The sequence below is a fragment of the Amblyomma mixtum genome, chromosome 2 (assembly GCF_055824585.1).
Source record: "Amblyomma mixtum isolate Tamu chromosome 2, ASM5582458v1, whole genome shotgun sequence".
Lineage (NCBI taxonomy): Eukaryota > Metazoa > Arthropoda > Arachnida > Ixodida > Ixodidae > Amblyomma > Amblyomma mixtum.
In genome coordinates this window covers 142038404-142060157 of record NC_143013.1, presented here as the reverse complement: position 1 = coordinate 142060157, position 21754 = coordinate 142038404, and the positions used below count along the sequence as shown (strand labels likewise).

Here is a 21754-nt window from a genome sequence, read left to right as displayed (position 1 = left end):
TAAGGAATTATGTCTATGTAGGACTCTAAATCCGAATATTAGAAGACCTAATATGATGGTATATTTAATAAAATCTACACAGCCGCAGTATTTGATATCTGACGAAACAGTAGAGAAGGTATAAATTTGTCTTAATGTTAATGTGAGTAAATTGTACGATGATAACTCATCAATATAATTACTGCTGAATTTTCTTTTATATTATGCGTCTCAAAATAAAATATAATTCCTGGTCCCAGAATAAAACATGAAAGGCTTCACTAAAGTTGCTCTTTGTGAACACAAAACAGATTCGCTCATCACTATGGATCGGTTCAGGGTACTATCGATCCAGAACTTCTTCTCGGTTTTCTTCTCACGATTGCTCTTATAAACTTATTACGCCTTCCACCACACAGAAGACAATACCGATCTTCCATTTATTTTTTTTTCTTGCCATCTCTCTTTCGGAAGTATTCGATCATGATGTAGAAAATGAAAAGCTTCCATGGCGCATACAAGACATATTCATGTTCAGGAGCGTTAGCTTACCCTCCTCAAATCTTGAACTACACTGTACTCTCGTTGACCATATTTCGACCAAACTATGCTTTGAAGACGCATGACAACGTCATCATTCATGCTCAACACTGATATATCGCTTTTTCATCTCTGTTTGCTGTCAGGCTTGCTGCGGCTTGTGTTGAAAGCTTTCAAGGCTTTTGGTCGCTCACAGCCGTCACTTTTTCAGTTCTCTGCATTCTTGTGGATAGTCTCTTAGAGTAAAATAGTGCACACAAAGGACGTATTCATCGATATCCCCTACGGACAGCCTTTTTGGTGGCACACAACGACAGACCGAAAAGGTCATGCAACGTGCAGGGAACGTTGGCGGATTCCCTCTTGTTCCTCAAAAATGTCGGCCATGTGCCTCAAGGGTGTATTTTATCTAGAGGTTCGACACTGCGTCAATCACGTTCCTGTCACGGTAAGGCCACTAGCCTTGTCTTAAAAGAGCTATTTTTTTCCCGGTGCCTCTTTGTGTCGTACTTTACTCGCTACAGACATAACATACAATGCTTTCAACATAGTTCCGCCAATACCAAGATCAACCTTCGATACGAAGGTGGCGTCCAAACTGCAAAAAAAGAATTGCTTTAGGTAAATATTCGAATGCTGGTCTCTCGGGGAGCAGTAGGAGTAGGACGAAACGTACAGTACTCACGGATTGAAATAGGACACTCGGAGCGCGTGGCCGTCGCTGCATGCAGCGCCGCCCGTGGATGCTCATGTAACCAAGGTGCTGCATTGTGGTATAGCGCGAGGGGGACAACATCTACAAAGCAGAATTGCTCCTTCCGGTCGATAACGAGCCGGCCTGTGGTTTACCACACTGCCTGCGTGGCGCTGCAAGGCTTGCGCGCCTTCGTGTGCCGAGCGAAATGGTTCGGCGGTGCGCACTGCCAGTTTTGCGGCGTCGTCTGCTTGCGCATCTGCGCGAGCAGACTACGCTCTCATTACACGCCTTTTGGCGATGCGGCACGCATGCTGTGCAATTAAGACACAGGATTCAGCCACGAGATAGCGCCTTATGTGCGTTCGTAGATAAGATAAACATCTTCACAAAAGACTAGCATATTTCGTGCGATCACCTGTGGAGTAGCCGACGAGAAACTGCCTTCTTTATTTCAGCCTCGAAATGGTAACTCCCGGCATTGTTGGTCGTACTGACGTCAGCAGAAACCGAGCCACAGGTAGCTATATATGGCGAACACAAGACGCACCTCCGTTTCAGACACGAGCAGCAATGCCAGGCATACCCATCTCGGAACAGATGCAGATTGTGACTCTGTCTGCAGCAGGTTTACCGCAGCAAAAAATCGCCGATTTGACTGGACGCCCCCGCTCGTCGGTGAGCAGGATTGTGCGGGCTTTCCGGACGGATGCTCGCTTGGCAAATCTGCCCAGAGGACACCGACCGAAGGTGACGACCCACTCTGACGACGAGCGTATAGTTGGAGCAGCGAGACGGAACGCGAAGGTGACGGCGAAAGAAATATGAAACGACCTGGGGCTCGCAGCCAGCACACAAGTAGTACGTGAGCGCCTTCACATGTGTGGCCTTCGTTGTTGTGTGGCGGCGATTAAGCCCTTCATATATCTTCAGAAAACAGAATCAAAAGGCTGCTGTTTGCACAGGAGCATCGGTCCTGGACAGTGGGAGAGTGGCAGAATGTCATTTTTACGGACGAGAGCACGTTTACATCAAAATGGGACCAGCGGCAGCGAGCGTGGAGGACACGAAGCAAGAGGTAGGTGGACTCCTTCACAAATTCGGGGGTTACAGAGCTTGTGCAAAAAAATCTGCCAACGTTTGCATTTCTTTACATTCCCGTAGCGCATGATAGATGGGATAGATGGTATGTGGGGGCTAGGTATGCGTCTTCATCAAAAACTACGTTTTATATTCCGTGCACTCCGCTACAGCGAGGAGAGAGCGCATGGCCCAAAACGTTTCACCAGCGCCTTGTTTCGTGCGTTGGACGCAAGCAGTTCGTAGAAATGGTCACTAAAGGCAGTGCATTCTGCCAACATTCAAGAGCAGAACCCCCTATCATCGCAATTATCAATCGCAGCGAGGTAAAATGTTGTGTTCTTTCCGCTTTCTTCACCCAGGTTCAACGCTCCCAATCTGCATCGTGTTACAAGCAGCGGTCGATGTAGCGTCAACGTGTGGGGGTGTATTTCCAAAGACGGCTTGGGTCCGCTTGTACGCCTAGACGGCCGCTTTAATGCCGCAGCATATTTAGACCTCCTCGACACCGTCCTCATGCCGTACGCCCTGGATGGCCCATTTAAGGACTGCTTGTTTTACTTCCAGCACGACCGGAGCCCAGTTCACACCGCAGCACCCGTGACTCGCCTGCTGGAAGACAGGTGTGTGATGGGGTTTAACTGGCCTCCGCAAGGTGCGGACATGAATATTATTAAGAATATATGGGCTGAAATAAAGAAGGCCCTGTCTCGTCGGCTGCTCCACAGGTGTTCTTCGTACAACCTGTGGGCGGCTGTTCAAGAAGAATGGGAGAAGCTAGCGCGTTCTTCCTTGGCCGATAGCCTCTACGAAAGCTTGTCACGCAGAATGGCCGCCGTACTCGCTGCTAGGGGCGAAGCAACAAAATACTGAGACTTCTTTTAAATGTTGCACGAGTACAGGCCTGTGACTGCTTCTTTTCTTTTCTTCTCGCTACAAACCAGACGAAATAACGTTTTTCTTTTGTGCATGTCTACGATGGCACGTAAGGCGCTATCTCGTGGCTGAATCCCGTCTCTGCACAGCATGCTTTCCGCATCGCCAAAAGGCGTGTACCGAGAGCGTCGTCTGCTCGCGTAGATGCGCAAGCAGACGACGCCGCAAAACGGGCAGTGCGCACCGCCGAACCATTTCGCTCGGCACACGAAGGCGCGCAAGCCTTGCAGCGCCACGCAGGCAGCGTGCTAAACCACAGGCCGGCTTGTTGGCGACCGGAAGGAGCAGTTCTGGTTTTTAGATGTTCTCCCCCTCGCGCTATACCACAATGCAGCACCTTGGTTCCATGAGCATCCACGGGCGGCGCTGCATGCAGCGACGGCCACGCGCTCCGAGTGTCCTATTTCAATCCGTGAGTACTGTACTTTAGTGAAGGCCGGAAATCAGTCCTCTTTGATGCTTTGGCGCAGTAGAGCACGGAGGTTATCACGTTAGTGCCCGTAATGCCAAGCACCTTAGAATCAAGGGGCCGAGCATGGAAACTACGCATAGGTAATAGCAGTGCTACAATTTTCAAGAACATGTGCGATGTCTGCCTTGATTTGCGGACAGTTAGAATTGTGGGCTTCCTCAAGCTCTGCGAAGCTGCAGAGCATTAGCTGAGTGCGAAAACTGGAACGCTCTTCAAAACACCTCACTTTACAAGGAAGAATGTCTGGGGCTAGAGAATGGAAAGTTCACTCGGAAAACACGAAAACTACACGTATTAAAAGCACGCGGTCATTGAAGAGAATTATTCATGAATGAAAAGAAATCGATGAAATTCATAAGCTTACCACGCCTGTGAACAGCTGCAATGAATTCCGCAATTTAATTATGCCAGGTGGCGAAATATTGGGATATTAGTGCTTCAGCGAGATATGAAGCAAACAAAACACCTAAGACTGCTTACGTGTGGGAATGCGGAAGCATTACTGTCCCTGGATGCATTGACATCCCGCACACACACCATCCACAGTCTCATACGGGCGCTTATGACCTTATGACTACAACCAGAACGATGGACTACGAACGCTCGCACCACGGCAGTGCTACAAGGGTGCGGTTCACCGACAATCCGTTCTTCTTTCTTGTGCAGCTTTTCTTGGCCCTGCTAGATCATGGCGGCGACAGAAGCATGCAGCTGCCTTCAAGAATGACTCCCGGATCCGACACTGCCGACTTACGCCCACCTGACCAGCTGCACGCGCCCACATGGGATCACTGATGGATTCTACAATCAGCGACCACATGCGTAGACCACTACACGCATCTCAGACAAGTGGCGGCACCACGAGACTGGACTATATATTGCCACTCCGCAATTCCCAATACACCAGACTAAGCTTGACATAATCGACGGAATTTCTGATCACAGTATACCAGTCTGCGAGCTACCACTCGATAATGTAATAACAACTCGCTCCTCCCAATCGACTAAGTAATTTTAATAGAGCCGACGACGCTAGTATATCAACCCATCTTGCACAAGAGTTTCAAATATTTGCCGAAGCAGCATCTGAAACAGGCTCAGATGTAAACCCCCTCTGGCTCAGTTCAAGGAAGTCATTTTTTTTTCTGTATATGCGGATATGCCCCATCAAAAAACAAGCGCGTTAAAGGAAACAACCCGTGGATCACGCGCGAGGTCATTCATGCAAAACGCAAATTGAAAAGGCTGCGTCGCTCCATTATGTGCAAAGGTACTAACCCCGACAGAACACAAAAATTAGCCGGTGCAATTGCAATCTTCACAATCCTCTTTAAACTCACCATATCATGGTCCAGCCCTTCCCGCACTAGACATCCCCTTCACGCACACAGAACTTAAACAAGACACTCGCGCGTTGTAACACACACTCTGCCCCCGGTGCAGTCAAAATCACATACAAAACTCTCAAGAACCTTCCCCCCGAAGCCAACACATTTCTTCTTAATGTCATCAACGACGCCTGGACCTCTGGCACCCTGCCAGTGGACTGGACATCGTCCCTGGTCTCATTCATACCGAAACCCAATAAACCCTCGAGCATCAGTAACCTCCGTCCTATTTCCCATACCTCCTGCGCGGGCAAGGTCATGGAACACATGGTGCTTGCCCGCCTCACTTCCCATCTTCAAGCCACCGACTATCTCCCCCACACCCTTATTGGATTTCGCCGAGCACTATCCACCCAAGACCTTTTCCTTCTCCTTCAACACACTTTCTTTAACTCAAATGCCCCAGACGCTGCGCAGGTCAAAGCCTTAGTAACCGTTGACATACACAAGGCTTTCGACTACATATCACACGACCACATCCTCACCATACTAGCTGATACGGAGTGCGGACACAGCATGCACAATTACATAAGAGATTTCCTCTTCCACCGCTCTGCCCGTATCTGCTACCTCGATAAACTGTCTAACCCAATACCACTCACTCGTGGCACTCCACAAGGTGCCGTCCTCTCTCCCATCCTCTTTAACCTAGGCATGGTCCCACTCGCCCGGGCCTTAGCCGAAATTTCCAACCTTCATTTCGTCTTCTATGCAGACGATCTCACCTTGTGGGTCACCACTGGCTCACCGGGAGAGGTCCAATCCACACTACAACATGCACTTAACACCATTTCCTCACACCTCTCCCAAGCGGGCCTGCAACCCGCTCCGGAGAAATCAGAACTTTTACTCATAACACGCAGTAAATATCAACGGACGATGAACCCCTCTATCTCCCTCACACTTGCCGGACAGCGCATCCCCCGCGTCGAATCTTGTCGCATCCTGGGTATGCCACTAAACTCCAACACCTTCACCTCTGCCATCAATCAGTCCATACGCACATGCCACTCAGTAACACACTTGCTGCGCCGCGTAGTTTTAAAACATGCGGGCCTCTCCGAGACACACGCCAGCCGCCTTGCTCAAGCGCTGGCTCTGAACAAATTCCTGTACTACATACCTTACTGCCCACTTACAAGTACACAACAAGACAAACTAACCCGGGCCCTCAATACACTATATAAAGCAACACTAGGACTCCCCCCTCGGGCTTCTACAGACACCCTGTACAGAACAGGCCTCTTCCACCCTCTTCAAGCCCTCCTTAACCTGCACCGGGAGAGACAAATCATCCGCCTGTCCAGTACACCAGCTGGACGGTGGATACTTTCCCAGACTCCCTACGCACCCATCTCTTTCCCAGACCCACCGCAGTCTCCGATCTATCCCCCTAACCTCCGCCTCGCACCCATTCCACGCAACATGTCCGCACACACACACGCAGGCCGTCGCCAGGCATACGCATACAACCACAAGCCACCTTTGGACGCTGCGGCGGTGGCCTACACAGACGCCTGTCTCACGGAAACCGCGGGCTCCAAGCAGCCTTCTTCCTCCACCCTTCCCTCTCTACAGCCAGCACTCACACAACCGGTCCATACACCTCCCCACCCTACGCTCGCCCTAGAAATACACGGGATCGCCGATGCCACACACACTTTGCCACCCTACCCCCCGCCCCCCAATACGTTGTCTATACAGACTCGCAGGCAGCTCTGCGTGACGTCCATGAAAGAGCCCTCCCTTTCCCTACTCGATCGGCCTTAGATGCCGCCCTCTTAGTATTAAGCCCACGACCGGTGACCCTTCGGTGGATCCCTGGTCACATGGGCATCCCCGGCAATGAGCTTGCTCACCAGCTTCCCTGCGAAGCTATACACCGGGCGCCGGGGATCCCATGGACGAGCCCACTGACGGAGCAGGCGGTCAGGGCTTACAAACGTACTGTCGACGAATACTACGCGCAGCAAAAATTGGGTTTAGCTTATTTACCACCACCGCACCCATCCTTATCGATCCGTGAAGCTCGCATTCTTCGCCGAATACAGTTTAATCTCCAACATACACCAGCCAAACTTTACCTATACCGGTACACTTCCACACCTCAGTGCCCAAACTGTCCACACACATATGCAGACATAGAACACTGCCTTACACTGTGTCACGCAGCCTTCCAGTCCCTCGCCTATCCTTTCCCCCCACCCCCACCGTGGCCCATCTGGCTCGCCTCCCTGGAACTGAGACTGCAACGTGCCCTCGTCGCCTTGGCCCAGGATGTACTGAACGCCTAACAGAAAGGATGTTCGAATAAAAATTTCACACCACCACCACGACCAACGATAAAATGATGAAATCAAAGGAATACTACATTAGTGTTGCGCTGACTGACTTCCTTACTCGTAGCCCACACAGGTTCTGGAACCACTTCCGCAGTAGAAACTAGCAGGACACAAACAGACACCAGAGGAAAACTGTGCGAAGGCTAATTACTTTAATGACTTTTTCAGTCTGTATTTACCACCGATAACCGCGTTATTTCCCAGATGACAACAACCCGAACTTCAGATATCATACAAATAAACATAACTGATGACGGAATTTTCAATCTTCTCTTGGACATCAATCCGAAGAAAGCCAGCGGGCCAGATAACATAGCCAATGCGTTGTTAAAAATATAAGCGGAATGGTGCAGCAAATACCGCGGTATAAATTCCGCAAATCACTTGCTGTGTCAAAACTACAGGATAACTGGAAGCTGGCGAAAATCATTCCGGTCCATAAAGGAGGAGATGTCAGTAGTGCATCAAACTTGAGGCTCATTTCACTGCGCTTTCCCACATTGCGCTTTCCCAGTCACTTGGCGCTGTGGTGGATTCGTGTGATAGATGGCAGATGACCGTTAATTCTAAAAAAATCAGTGTGCATGTCAGTAACCAGGAAGAAAGTATGCTCATCTTTCCCTTACAGCATTCACGGTACGCCACTTATGAAAGTCTCCCAGCATAAGTATCTTGGTGTTACACTAACCGCTGACTTTAGATGCGACGTACATATCGCTAATGTAACATCGGCAGCGTTACGAAAACTGTTTTTTCTGAGAAGATGTATCCGACTCGCACCAGCATCTACTTAACTCCTAGCGTACAAAACTTTCATAAGACCTATTTTAGAGTACGCCCACACTGTTTGGTTTCCGCAAATAACCACTAACATAGCAAAACAAGAATACAAAGAAAGGCGCTACGGTTCATCCATAAGAAATATAAGTGTACTGACTCCCCATCGATTCTTGCAGCTATTTCAGGACTTCCGACGCTCTCACTAAGAGCAAAGCACGCACGTTTAAAATTTTTATAACAACTGTTGCATAACGATTACAACATCAACGTGTCAAAATATATTTGCCCGTCCCAGACTCGACCGACACGACACAGACGTGCACTGACTCTAACTGATTATTCCTACCGCACATATGCATTTAAACATTTATTTTTTCCTGTTGCCATCCGAGAATCGAACAAACTGGATGCCTCGATTACCCTTGCGCCGACCTTAACCACATTCGCTACAAGGCTCGAGGCCAGTATTGTCGCAGAGTAACGCTCTCAGTGATACACATGGGGCTCTGAGTATTCATAATCCGTTTCACTTCCGTGCCTTCTTGTCGTGTTAATCAGTGCATCATTCCTTGCGTAGTCATAGTTTGTCTTCCTGGGTTCGATTGTCCGCTATCCTTCAGTATTGAATTTGTTTCCATCATATACGCATCTTCTCTTGATCGCCAAGGTTTTTTCTTTCATTTTTTATTTTCGTTTCTACGTGCATCTTGTTCACTGTTAGCTGTGTTTGATCACTTCATATGATAACCTTGTCTAGAGCCGATTGTACATCGTTTGTCCTCAGGTAGGTGAATGAACCACTGTTCTACCAGATTCATTTTGGCATGTGTTCTTGCCGCATTGTGAAATTTCCTTGTGTTGTGTGATGTAGTTCTTTCCTCAGTGTAACTGTTGTGTACGCCCACCTGCTAGGGCCCCATAAAGGGGCCTGCAGTATTTAAGATATATAAAAAATAAATAAATAAGGAAACAAATTTTAAAGAAAAAAATGACGCATGACTGCCTCATTTATAGGTGGACACATCAACCGCTCCTTAAGGTTAGGGGTAAAGAGTCTGGGAAGACATACAATTGAAGGTGCATATGTCGTCGGTCCGAATCTCTGTCGGAAGCTACGTAAGCTGTATGCAACGAGAAATCGTATGATGTCAATCGCAACGCTGTACAGCAAGTGGTTGCATCAGAATGTTGGTTACATTGGAGAGCTTTAGAATAGGGTCACCCACTTTGTTAGGGGGATAGGGGATAGCGGGACCCAGGTGCGCACCTACAGAACGCTAGCGCGCCCCTTCGGTTTTTGGGTAAGCAGGCGACCCTAGCCCAAAACTGGCGGAATAGCCTGGCACCAAAACATCGATAGGGTCGGGCATGATGGCGGCGTCCGGCGAAGAGGGGGCCGCTCACCTAACCTCCTATTCGTGGTTGTCGCTACACTGCAGCTCGCGTTCACGGTAAACGAATGGTGAACGAAGCTTTTGATTTGTCCTGAAGATGCCCACACCACCGAATTCGAGCGGCAAAACGCCTCGAATCATGAAATTCCTACCAGTTTGGCAGTTGCAAGGCTTAGGGAGTACGCGTTGCTTGGTAGCCATGGAGACAGGACTTCAGTAACCCGAAATAGCCTTGGCTTGGTTTGATTATGTCCGCATTATAAAAAAACATTTGCATCATTTTTCATATTTCCTAGGTAGTAATTTGTAACTACACCAGTTTATATATTAAATCATTTGTTCTGAAAGCTTCTTTTCAGCCGTCATGGCACTGCCTTCAAGCAACGCAAAGGAACCATCCGTGACTCGTTCTATAGACAACCCGTTTCCGTAAACGCGAACCCTTTTCGCTAACCCCAAGCGCATGAAGATAGGGTCACCCTATTCGCCCCGACCCTAATATAAAACTCTCTATTGTTGAACATGGAGGTACGACAGTTACGAGTGCATGTAGAAGAGGTGTCAGTGCTTGGCTTGCTGCGATCGTCACAGGACGGCTTAATGCCGTCGCCCTTTTTTTTGCCCTCACTGGGACTTTCTGTACCATCTACGAGTGCGCTTACCAACGCAGACCCCGCCGGTTTAATCGTAATCAGACTGGTAATGTTAAATAACGCTAAGAATTAAAAATGGCGCGCTTATCGGAGGCGTGCGCTGGCCGTGTGTGCAAAATGACATACGAGCTGAGAAGAGGTAAAAACAAAAAGTTCATATGCACCCTCAAATCTGTCGCCAAGTACTGCCAATTTCTGCATCTATTAAATGAAGCCTCTTCACATTGGCTAAGCCAAATTCCAAGTCAACCTTTGCAACTCGTCCACGCAATCTTCAAAACCGCAGCACGAAACAAGGAAACTAACTCCTTCACACTGCGTTATGCGCTTCAGTTCTGCGCTTAAATCATGGTGTGCCCCTCAGTGGCTCTGTGGTTATGGCGCTCGGCTGCTGACCCGAAAGACGCGGGTTCAATCCCGGCCGCGGCGGCCGAATTTCGATGAAGGTGAAATTCTAGAGGCCCGTGTGCTGTGCGATGCCAGTGCACGTTAAAGAACCCCAGGTGGTTGAAATTTCCGGAGCCCTTCACTACGGCGTCCCTCACAGCCTGAGTTGCTTTGGGACGTTAAACGAACATAAACCCATAAATTAAGGTGTGTCGGTGACATATGTGTTTCACTTGAGGTAGAACATTAGTTTTATGCCTTCATATTAGGAGCATTTATTCATTCCATTGCCGCTTTAGGGATCCCGCTTACCTTTCTATTAGACCTGCATGGAGCCGAACGGCGCTTGAGTTGATATGCACGCAGCCTAAGAGCAGAAATGTAAGCAAACGAGAAAAAAGCTAACAGCGACACCTGCGCAAACTTATCATCCTTAAGAATTTCACTAGTTAACCACAATACAGAAAAGCGTTCTATACAAAAGAGTCGTCAGTGAAACTTATTTGTTCCAAGTAACATTACCTGGTGACATGCCTTCCTAAAGTCGTCCTGCAAGGCAGTACACTAATTTCAATCCATTGTGTGCAAGATGCCTTCACTTAAGATTGAAATATAAATTTTTACATTCCCTCACTTCCGCAGTGCACGCCTCCTCAGACTGCCGCACTACAAGCAACGAATAAATTATGTATTATTTCATTGGTTTTGTTCAAGACAATTAGGTAATCGTTTCTATATTCAGCTTATTCTGTACATATCTGACAAAGTTAATGATGCCATACGTTTCAACTATACCGTCAAGCAGAGGAAATAACGTATTTTGCAGCTATCTTGGCTTTAATTGTGTCCACTGCGCTGCTCAAGTGGCGCTTTAATATGAAGAAATAATTCATTTTCTTTATTTATTGTCATTGTCTGCTATCGTATAAAAACTACGGAACTTACAATTTTTGCGTGTATTAAAAAACACATCACGAGCTAGTTGGTTTTCCATGACACGAAAACAGCACAAACTACAGAAAGGACGCAGAAAGGGGAGACGAGTCACAGGCGCTGACTAACAACTGAAATTTTATTGCTCTGACACATCGGTTAATATACACAAGGTATCAAAAACAACAAGAAGGATAAGACATGAAACAGACAATCGCAGCAGGAAACAAGCAGGGAATCATGAATGCCGAGCTGACGCAAGGAAACGAAATTCTTTATCCATACCCTTACAAAAATGGATATCAACTTTCTTTAGAATTTGTATTAACATTCTATTGACTCTAGTAACCTTGTAGTAACTTTTACATTCTATCAACAATTGTTCATACAACGTTGATAGAAGTTACTTCTTTATATGTACTCCTGTCAATAGAAAGTTACTAGAAAATAATTTTTACATTCTATGTACCTTTGTCAATACAATGTTGGTAGACTGTTACTTCTTTGTATTTACTCCTGTCAATAGAAAGTTACTAGAAAAGCTGGGTGCAGTTTGACACGTTGAGAGAAGTAAATGAACAAACTGCATGGTGTTCGAGGTGATTAACGCTATCTTGTTCGCATAATCGTGACGACATCTTACCTGATTGCATGGTGGAATCTGTTGCAGCTAGTCAACAATTTCACTATATCGAAAAGCGACCAACATTATTCGCAGCAAATGCGTTTGGAATGTAATCAGGATATGGGAAAACGTTTTAAAACAGAAGACATATTCCAGTTTAATACTTTATGTTCTTTACGGACTGCTGTGAGCAGAAATACTCTAGAAAGTGACAAAACATTTTTGGTCATGCGAATAGATGCCTCAAATCATGTACTGTAGGCGAACACTTCAAAGCTATGAAAAGAACCTTGAACACGAAACAAACATTACACTCACATTCCCTTAGCCAAGCATATTCTATTAACATTCGTTGATAGGAAGTTCATACAATTTCTTTACTGCTTTCTATGTACTGCTGTCAGTAGAAACATACTATAGACACCGACAGAACGTTTTATAATGAGAATAAACGCCTAAATTAATTAAGTACTCTAGCCTAACATGTCAATGCAACTAAAGCAACCTTGAACACGAAACAAACATTTGCAGTCACATTTTCTTAGGGCATATTTTATCAACATTTGTTGATAGAAAGTTCATACAATTTTCTTACTGCTTATATACTGCTGTCAATAGAAATATACTACGAACCGAGAAAGCATTTTGGTGATGCGAATAAACAAATAAAAGCCAAAAATAGTCAAGTACTGTAGCCGACAACTTCAAACCGGCAACTTAACTAACCTTCAAGACGAAACAAAAATTTGCAATCACATTCCCATAGCCGAGCACGCTGTGGATTTTTAGAAATTTCAGTTCAATTTTCTCAATACTAGATTTACTGCTTTCGCATTTTCGAGTGCGGGGAAAAGGGCAAAGTTCATAACAGAACATTTATCCCGAAATTCAGAAACGTGCCTTGAATTGAAGACATTTAGTGACAATTTTTGATTGTATAAAGTCTACGAAAAAAGTTACCAGCAAACGAAATAATTTTGGTACAAAGTGAATGAATTCATAGAATACTCAAGTATTATTGCCTTGCACTTCAAGGAAATTAAAAGAACTAAGAAAAAATAGGAGCTAGTGACATATTGTGTTACATAACGCAATGATGACTTCGTTACAGCGAATCAGTTTCGCTGATGGCTCATTCTACACGAAAACAATGCTTTCTGCTGCGTATTCGTCCTTAAATTCTGTACTCAGGCAGTCATTAAACAGATTTAACATTTCAGAACTAACAAAGAATTTCAGCAGAGCTGTACAACAACTCTGCCAATTCGAAACACGTTGGTGTTGCTATTGTTGTAATTCTTGATAGGTCATATTTTAACGTGCATTTGAACAGTGATGTACCGTACGACGGTGCTAAAACACACTAGCATTAAGAGCGTTTCGCTCTGAGGTTTCAGAGGGATTATTGTTGCGAGCTACAAAAAAATTCAAGTTTAGCATTGCACCGATGTGTTTCCACACTCATTGAATGACACGTTCTCGCTAGCCCAAATGGCGCCCAAAAATATATCACCAGCTTCCTGAACCTGCACCGCAAGCACACTTTCCCTGCACACTGCCCGCCATGCAAAAGTGCCCGGTACACTATGCCACTCCACGTGGGAGCGCCCAATTTAAACCCTCGCACTACCCTCCTCCTCGAGCGACCAGCAATGGCTGATCGCACGGGACTGAAAAACCCCGCGCGAAAAGGGCCGCACCGCTTCGCGCTCTGAGTAAATTCTGTGTAACGTGTGCAGGCTTACAGCTTCGAGAACTCAAGTTGCTTCGTTCCTCAGCGACTGTACATGCGAAATTTCAGGCAAGGCAATATTAATTTTTATTCATGTTCGGCGGCCGATACTATAAAGAGAAGTATAGAGAAACAAAACAGGTAACAGCGGCCCGCTGTACTCAACTGCGGTAACAAGGGCTTTGCATGAGGAAGGTGCACGGCAATTGGAGCACTATAAGCCCTCATTCTTGACTTGTTACATTTTTCGGTAGTACTGAGCCACAGAGGAGCTTCCAGTATGGAAAAAGCTAGGGTGAGAGCAGCCCCCACTTTGAGCACCGCTAAAACACAGGCGCAGTGCCTCTTCCGCATCTTCACTTGCATCTCCTTCAACGCAAACACGGTACGAAGCTGTGGCGAGGGAAAACGTGGTGAGAGCTGTATTTTCTATCTTCCCGTAATGCAATGACTAAGGAATCATGGAATAAAGTGTTGGGTTTTAACGTAGTCATACGGAGTAGACTCGCGAAAGCATGTGTTCAGTCTTCGCCTTTTCTTACTGCCATCAGCGTACGCGAGGCCGAGCCGAGGACCGCATCAGGCAGAGGCAAAAAGCAATCAAGGAAGCACACAAAAAGACTACGGTAGCGCGACTGTCGGCGGGGCTCGCTCGAGCAAAGAGCGTGCAAGGTGTCCAATGACGTGATGTAAACACACACAAAACAGAGGCGATGCTGCAGCGCAGCCTTGAAAGTTTCGCGCGTCACGCTAGAGCGGCGTGCGAACGCTCGTGTTCCCTAGGTACACACACGTACACTAAATCGCATGAGCCAAGCTGTGTAGAGTACGCTAAGCCACACAATATGCGAAAATAAAAACCGAAACCAGTAGCGTTTGGCAACATCATCATCATTCCTTATTCTGCGACGCAGTTACGGGGAGCTGAGTTACAGCCTTAGAACTAGGCAGACAGTGCAGCCGTGCAGCGGCTGCGGCTTTCCTGGCCCCAGATGCGTCGCCTGTAGCTGCCCGGCATGCTGCCCGGTTTTCCAAGCTTTCGTTCGCAGCGCCGCCAGAAACAGATGCTTGTGAGTAGTCGCATTTTTTCACCGCAATCATTCCAATTTGCTGACTTTGTAATTGAAACAAAATATTTTGTCGTTTAATGCAACAAGTTTGTGGCAAAAAGGGCTTTATCAATTCTTTTTTTAACGCGTGTAAAGTTAGGCGACATTAGCGCCACCTTTCCGTTCGCTGGCGGCGGATTGCGAGTCTCATGTTGGCCGCGCGCTACACTATCTTTTTTAGGACGCTGAAACGACTCTCTGTTGGCGGGGTGCGACGGTTGTGAAGTGGGTGTGTTTCTTCAGTTTGTTTGTGTTAAATGTGCGGCCTCGTTAGTGTTGTGGTAGTGTGACTGAACTCGGAAGGTGACAGATGGCTCCAGTGCTGCGGAAGACGTTCTTACGTGCACGCAGTGCTCAAAAACTGCTCTGACGTACTGCACGCAACCACGCCGAGAGCGGCCGGCGCCCGATGCCCGATAGAAGAAACGGCTTGCCGTGAACGTTGACAAATGTAAGTACAGAACTGGAAAATGCTTCTGCGATGTGTCGGGGGTATGATTGAGGGCTGCGAATGCATTTGGGTTGGTCTTCACGTCTTGTTCGCAGTGAGGTGCAAAATGCGGGCACCACGCGATCGTTTGCAGAGAGAAGGTGTTCTGACACGCTCGCTTGCCAACTGTGCAACTTTTAACCCGCCGCCTCACGCTGTTTGCGTCAGCTCCTCGGCGCAGGAGTTATGTGATAGAATTTGGTTGCACGCCGAGAACTATCGGGTGCTGCTTGATTCGTTATTCCGACTGAACAGGAGCAGCGCGTGAAAAGGAGACCATAAGAACGAAAAGTGCTTGTAGCGGCGTGCGTCTTTTGATTCTGCTGTCTGAGTGTTTACTGGATAAGGAGCATTGCCCGTTCTACGTCGCAGTCACATCAAGTGCTGTGTTTCTTGATAGTTCTGGTCAACGAAACGACGATTAAAAATAGCAGAACCATTCCATTGCAGTGCAGCTGAGGTAATCGCACACTGGAAGGTTTGTTGTCATTTTATTTTTTTACGTTCAATACATTTATGTCATTCCCCCATTTTCAGTCTGAAGCGATAAAAGTATAACGTGATTCGCGAATAATAGCTTTAAGAAAAGTATGACAAGCTTTGTAAACCATTTTTTTGCTAACTATTGGAGGCATAGGTAATTAATAATTAGCCTCCACTCATGAACACATTGGACTGAACAGCTAGAGGTTTTAATGGGATGTGGCTTCTGTGATGTTTATGAAAGCATGGCTCTAATGCAGCCTTTCTTCAAATGCACCCGCAGTCAAGCCCTGTACAGCTGCTCCACCGGTATCATCACGCTACTTTTGCACCAGCTTTCATCTGTCATCGAGCCAATGCTACCTCAACCAGAGGCAAATGACATCAAGACCTGCTGGTTCAGCCTATCAGCCATTGACACTGGATATCAAGCATGTGCCACTTGTAAAAGGATAGGTAGACAAGTGGGTATATTTTCCTTGTCTTTTTTAGCCTGCCAAAAATCTTCTGGTCCAGGCTCCCTCTCTCTTTCGTTTTTTTTTCTTTTAAAAGAGGACCAAGAGAAAGGGAAAAGATATTGCGGGCGTCATGAAAGCACTCCCCTAGTCAAGTGCATTGTGTTATAGTGTGAAATGCTTTCTATAGTTTTTTTCCCTCATGCCTCTCGTGCTTGGAAATCTTGACCACTGTATAGACCAAATTAAAACAATTATCTGCTTCATGACCTTTATACAGGAGTCTAAAAGCAGCAAATAAATTTTATAGGTTTACTTCAGCAGTACCTACCTCTTACAAGGTATGGCATGTTTGAAGTGAACCAGTGATGTGATAGGCATGGCCTAACGGGCAATGCATAATTGAATATTGGCGTTCAAGTGGAGCACTCTGCTTTAGAAGCATATTTGTTGCTAGCATCAATAATTGATACCTTACCAGGTTATCCTTGCATTACATGAAACCCTGCAAAGCTTATATTTTAGCTGTACAGAAGAAAGGTGCTTATTCGATGTCATGAGCATTGCTGAGGTTTTCTTTCACACTCCCTTTGTCACAACTGACTGCACTGTACAGTTGAAATGCATTTGGAATTGAGTATTGGTGCATTGTTTTTTTATTCATGCCGACGTTCAGTTACTGATTGCATTACACTAGCTGAGCCTAAGTCAACAAATATTGCTGTGACCTTAACAAGACCCCTGGCTTTACTTGAACCGATGCATTTGATGTTGCCTTTCTCCCGTGCCATCAAGGTTTGTAATAAGCTGTGTAAATAACTTATTTTCTTTCTCGAGGTATTTATTGCTGCAATTAGTGACAGGTAATTTCCTAAAGAACAACCTAAGTGCACATTTTTATCTTCTTTGGAACACTTGTTTGCTTGTTTCCCTTGTATTCTTAACTTAAACAGATATGAGCAGGCCTCAGCACTAGAGGGATGTGCTGCGGGACAAATAAAAAACTGCCAGTCCAGCTGCTCCCTTAGGGGCACGTTTCTGAGGCTTTTATCGCTTGTAGTTCTATGCAGCTTTACTTACAAGTATTGTATCTGACGCAGTGTGTGCCTTAATATTTTGATTCATTTGCTTTAGAGTGTGCCACTCTTGCCCTGACGAACTTGCTCACCTTTGTACTCTTTGTTCATACATTTTCCCCTAACACCTGATATAGCTCCAAATGATACATTATCTACAGCAACATGTGCATTATATTGCAATGTCTTTGTCCCATCACTTTTTAAAACAAAAGCTGCCTGAATTTTTGTGCAGACAAATCAGAAACACAAAATAAGTTTTGTATTTTATGGCCTGCATGTTATCTTCATATGACTGGAATGGCTAAATATCTCTTCGTGGTAGCCTAATTTGGTCATCATCATCATCAGCCTGACTACACCCACTGCAGGGCAAAGGCCTCTCCCATGTCTCTCCAATTAACCCTGTCCTTTGTCACTTGCCGCCACTGTATCCCCGCAAACTTCTTAATCTCATCCGACCACCTAACTTTCTGCCGTCCCCTGCTGCGTTTGCTTTCTCTTGGAATCCACTCCGTTACCCTTAAGGACCAGCGGTTATCTTGCCTTCGCATTACATGCCCTGCCCAAGCCCATTTCTTCTTCTTGATTTCAACTAAGATGTCATTAACCCGCGTTTGTTCCCTCACCCACTCCGCCCTCTTCCGATCTCTTAACGTTACACCTATCATTTTCCTTTCCATAGCTCGCTGCGTTGTTCTTAACTTAAGCCTAACCCTCTTTGTTAGCCTTCACGTTTCTGCCCCATAGGTGAGTACCGGTAGGATACAGCTGTTGTATACTTTTCTCTTCAGGGATATTGGTAAGCTACCAATCATGATCTGAGAGAATCTGCTATATGCGCTCCACCCCATTCTTATTCTTCTAGTTATTTCCCTCTCATGATCCGGATCTGCGGTCACTACCTGCCCTAAGTAGACATATTCTCTTACTACTTCCAGCACCTCGCTACCAATTGCGAACTGCTGTTCCCTTGCTAGGCTGTTGAACATTACTTTGGTTTTCTGCATGTTAATTCTTAGCCCCACCGTTCTGCTCTGCCTGTCTAACTGGTTGATCATGCTTTGCTGTTCTTGTCCTGAGTGGCTTAGCAAGGCAATGTCATCAGCGAATCGCAAATTACTCAGGTATTCTCCATTAACTCTTATCCCTAACTGTTCCCATTCCAGTCCCCGGAATACCTCCTGTAAGCAGGCATTGAAGAGCATTGGCGAGATCATGTCTCCCTGCCTGACACCTTTCCGTATTGGAATTTTATTGCTGACTTTATGGAGAACTATAGTAGCTGTGCAATCGTTATAAATATCTTCCAAAATTTTCACATAACACTCTTCCACACCCTGATTCCGCAATGCCTGCATGACAGCTGAGGTTTCCACTGAGTCAAATGCTTTCTCGTAATCAATGAAGGCTATATATAGGGGTTGGTTATATTCCGCGCATTTTTCTATCACCTGACTGGTAGTGTGAATGTGGTCTATTGTCGAGTATCCTTTACGAAAGCCTGCCTGATCATTTGGTTGACTAAAGTCCAAGGTTTTCCTGACTCTATTAGCGATTACCTTAGTAAATACCTTGTAGGCAACGGACAATAAGCTGATTGGTCTGTAATTGTTCAAGTCCTTGACGTCTCCTTTCTTATGAATTAAGATAATGTTAGCGTTCTTCCAAGCTTCTGGTACTCTCGAGGTCACAAGGCACTGCGTATACAGGGTGGCTAGTTTTTGTAGCACAATCTCTCCTCCATACTTCAACAAATCTGCTGTTACCTGATCCTCACCAGCTGCTTTCCCTCTTTGCATTGCTCCTAAGGCTTTCTTTACTTCCTCCTTCGTTACTGGCAGGATGTCCCATTGCTGTGCTCGACTGCCTCCCTCAGTAACTTGATGATTACATTCGCTACTGTATAGATTTGTGTAGAATTCTTCGGCTAATTCAACTATCTTATCCATATTGCTGATGACATTGCCCTGTTTGTCTTTTAGCGCATACATCTGGTTTCTACCTATGCCCAGTTTTCTCCTCACTGATTTTAGGCTACCTCCGTTCCTTAGAGCATGCTCGATTTTCTCCACGTTAAACTTTCTTATGTCGGCTACCTTGCGCTTATTTATTAACTTCGATAGATCTGCTAGTTCTGTCCTGTCTGTGGAGTTAGAAGTCCTTATGCTTTGGCGTTTCTTAATCAGATCTTTAGTCTCCTGAGATAGCTTGCTGGTATCCTGTCGAACCATCCTACCACCTACTTCTGCGGCGCACTCTGTAACGATAGCTGTAAGATTATCATTCATTGTTTCAACACTGCGGTTGTCTTCTTCAGTTAAAGCGGAAAATCTGTTTTGCAGCGACAGTCTGAATTCCTCTACCTTCCCTCTTAATGCTAACTCGTTAATAGCCTTTCGCTTCACCAGTTTCCTCCGTTCCCTCTTCAAATCTAAGCTAACACGAGACCTTACCATTCTGTGGTCGCTACAACGGACCTTACCGAGGACCTCCACATCCTCTACGATGCCAGGGTGTGCACACAGTATGAAGTCTATTTCATGTTTAGTCTCACCATTGGGGCTCTTCCACGTCCACTTCCTGTTTGCTCGTTTGCGGAAGAAGGTATTCATAATCCGTAAACTATTTCTATCTGCGAACTCTACTAATAACTCTCCCCTACTGTTCCTAGAACCTATAGTCACCTACCGCCTTGTCTCGAGCCTACCTAATTAGGTGTAACACGTTAATGTCAGTTCCTGTGAATTGAACACAACAGCATGTTATAGCTTTTTCTTGTTCAAGGACGCATTACATTTAGTTCTAGTCTTGTGACTGCTGCTTATGCTATTACTCAGCAGCCTTATCAAACTCACTCGGAGTGCTGCATTTTAGTGCACATTTAACTGATTGTTGCTGCTCCGTGTTTGATTCTATTAGAAGTTACTATAACTGTATACTTTGAATGTTTTCTTGTGCAGTTCTCTTGCTGCTGCATTCTGCCATGGAGAAGGCTACCTGTTCGTGCACACGTCTCATCACTAGGACGCTACCTCTTCCACTGGTGATGCAGACAAGTAACGACAGGGTTAATTGGAGAGGCATGGGAGAGGCCTTTGCCCTGCAGTGGGCATAGTCAGGCTGATGATGATGATGAACAAGCAGGCTGCCTGATGTTGAGGACAAGTGTCAGGATAGTGCACCAACAAAGTCGCTTAAGCATTTCCGTGCTGATGCATTTTTATTAAAATCAGCTCATAGCTTAATATCTACATCCATGGGGACATTTAGCATATGTTTGGCATTTGTTTGACTTTTAATGCGCTAGTGTTTGCAGCCTTTAATGTTGGTCTTAAGACAGTGTAAGCATTGTTTCACTGTGGGATTTTTTAGCTGTTTTGGAGAGATGTGTGTGTATGCATGCAGTTTTTTTCCACGGGTTTGTTATGTGGCTCATGGAACTTTCATGTTACAGAAGAAATTATTTCGTTTCTGTGTTGTACAGGAAAGTGAGCAGTATTTATATGCACCATGTGTTTCAGGGAAGAATAAGTAGTTTTCAAAAATATGGCTTTTGCTGCATAATATTACCAGTGTTAGCAGACACCAGAAAGCCGGTGAGGTGTATTTAGTAAGCTGGTTAACTAATTTCTGATAATTAACTTTTTAACTAACACAGGTTTGCAACTGGTTGCAGTTAGAGACGTTTAGCCAGTTGTTTGTAGTAGCCATATCAGTTTCTGGAATGTACAAAACATGATTACTTTCGCCGCTGTGGCTCGACAAAATTTGGCTGCATCGTGCTAAAATACATGCGCTTTTGAAAGTACACAGGGAAAGAAACCCCTCCAGTGCATGTAACTGCTACAAATCTCTAATGGCAACTAGACGCCTAACTCTGATAGTGAAGGAATCATATTCTTAGCAGTAAGAAACACACACAACACCAAGACACACACACACACACAGGACACCCGCTAGACTTCAACTATCTTTACTGGACACTTGTACAACATAAATATGTATCACTGAGCACACACAGGTGCCTCGTCATCCGCAACAGGTCTAACTACGCCCTGCCCTCTCCTGCAAGGCATACGGTTGCGCCGATAAACAATCTCTTTTTCTGCCAACACCAGGGAGGGAGTGCTTACACATGTCACCCGCCTCTTGAATACGAAAGACTTCGATAATTTTTCTTTCTTTTTTCTCGGCTCCCAGGCC

General features: G+C 45.8%; 1 long non-coding RNA gene across 2 annotated transcripts; it reads left to right on the top strand.

Moving 5' to 3' along the window:
- Positions 1–15258: 15258 nt before the first annotated feature.
- Positions 15259–21523, top strand: LOC149361108 (uncharacterized). Of its 2 annotated transcripts, none has more exons than XR_016288905.1 (3): positions 15259–15495; positions 16278–16481; positions 20512–21523. It is a non-coding gene; the product is annotated as an uncharacterized LOC149361108 (long non-coding RNA). The 2 variants fall into 2 exon arrangements; XR_016288904.1 differs by having other exon boundaries at positions 15261–15495; positions 16301–16481.
- Positions 21524–21754: the final 231 nt, after the last annotated feature.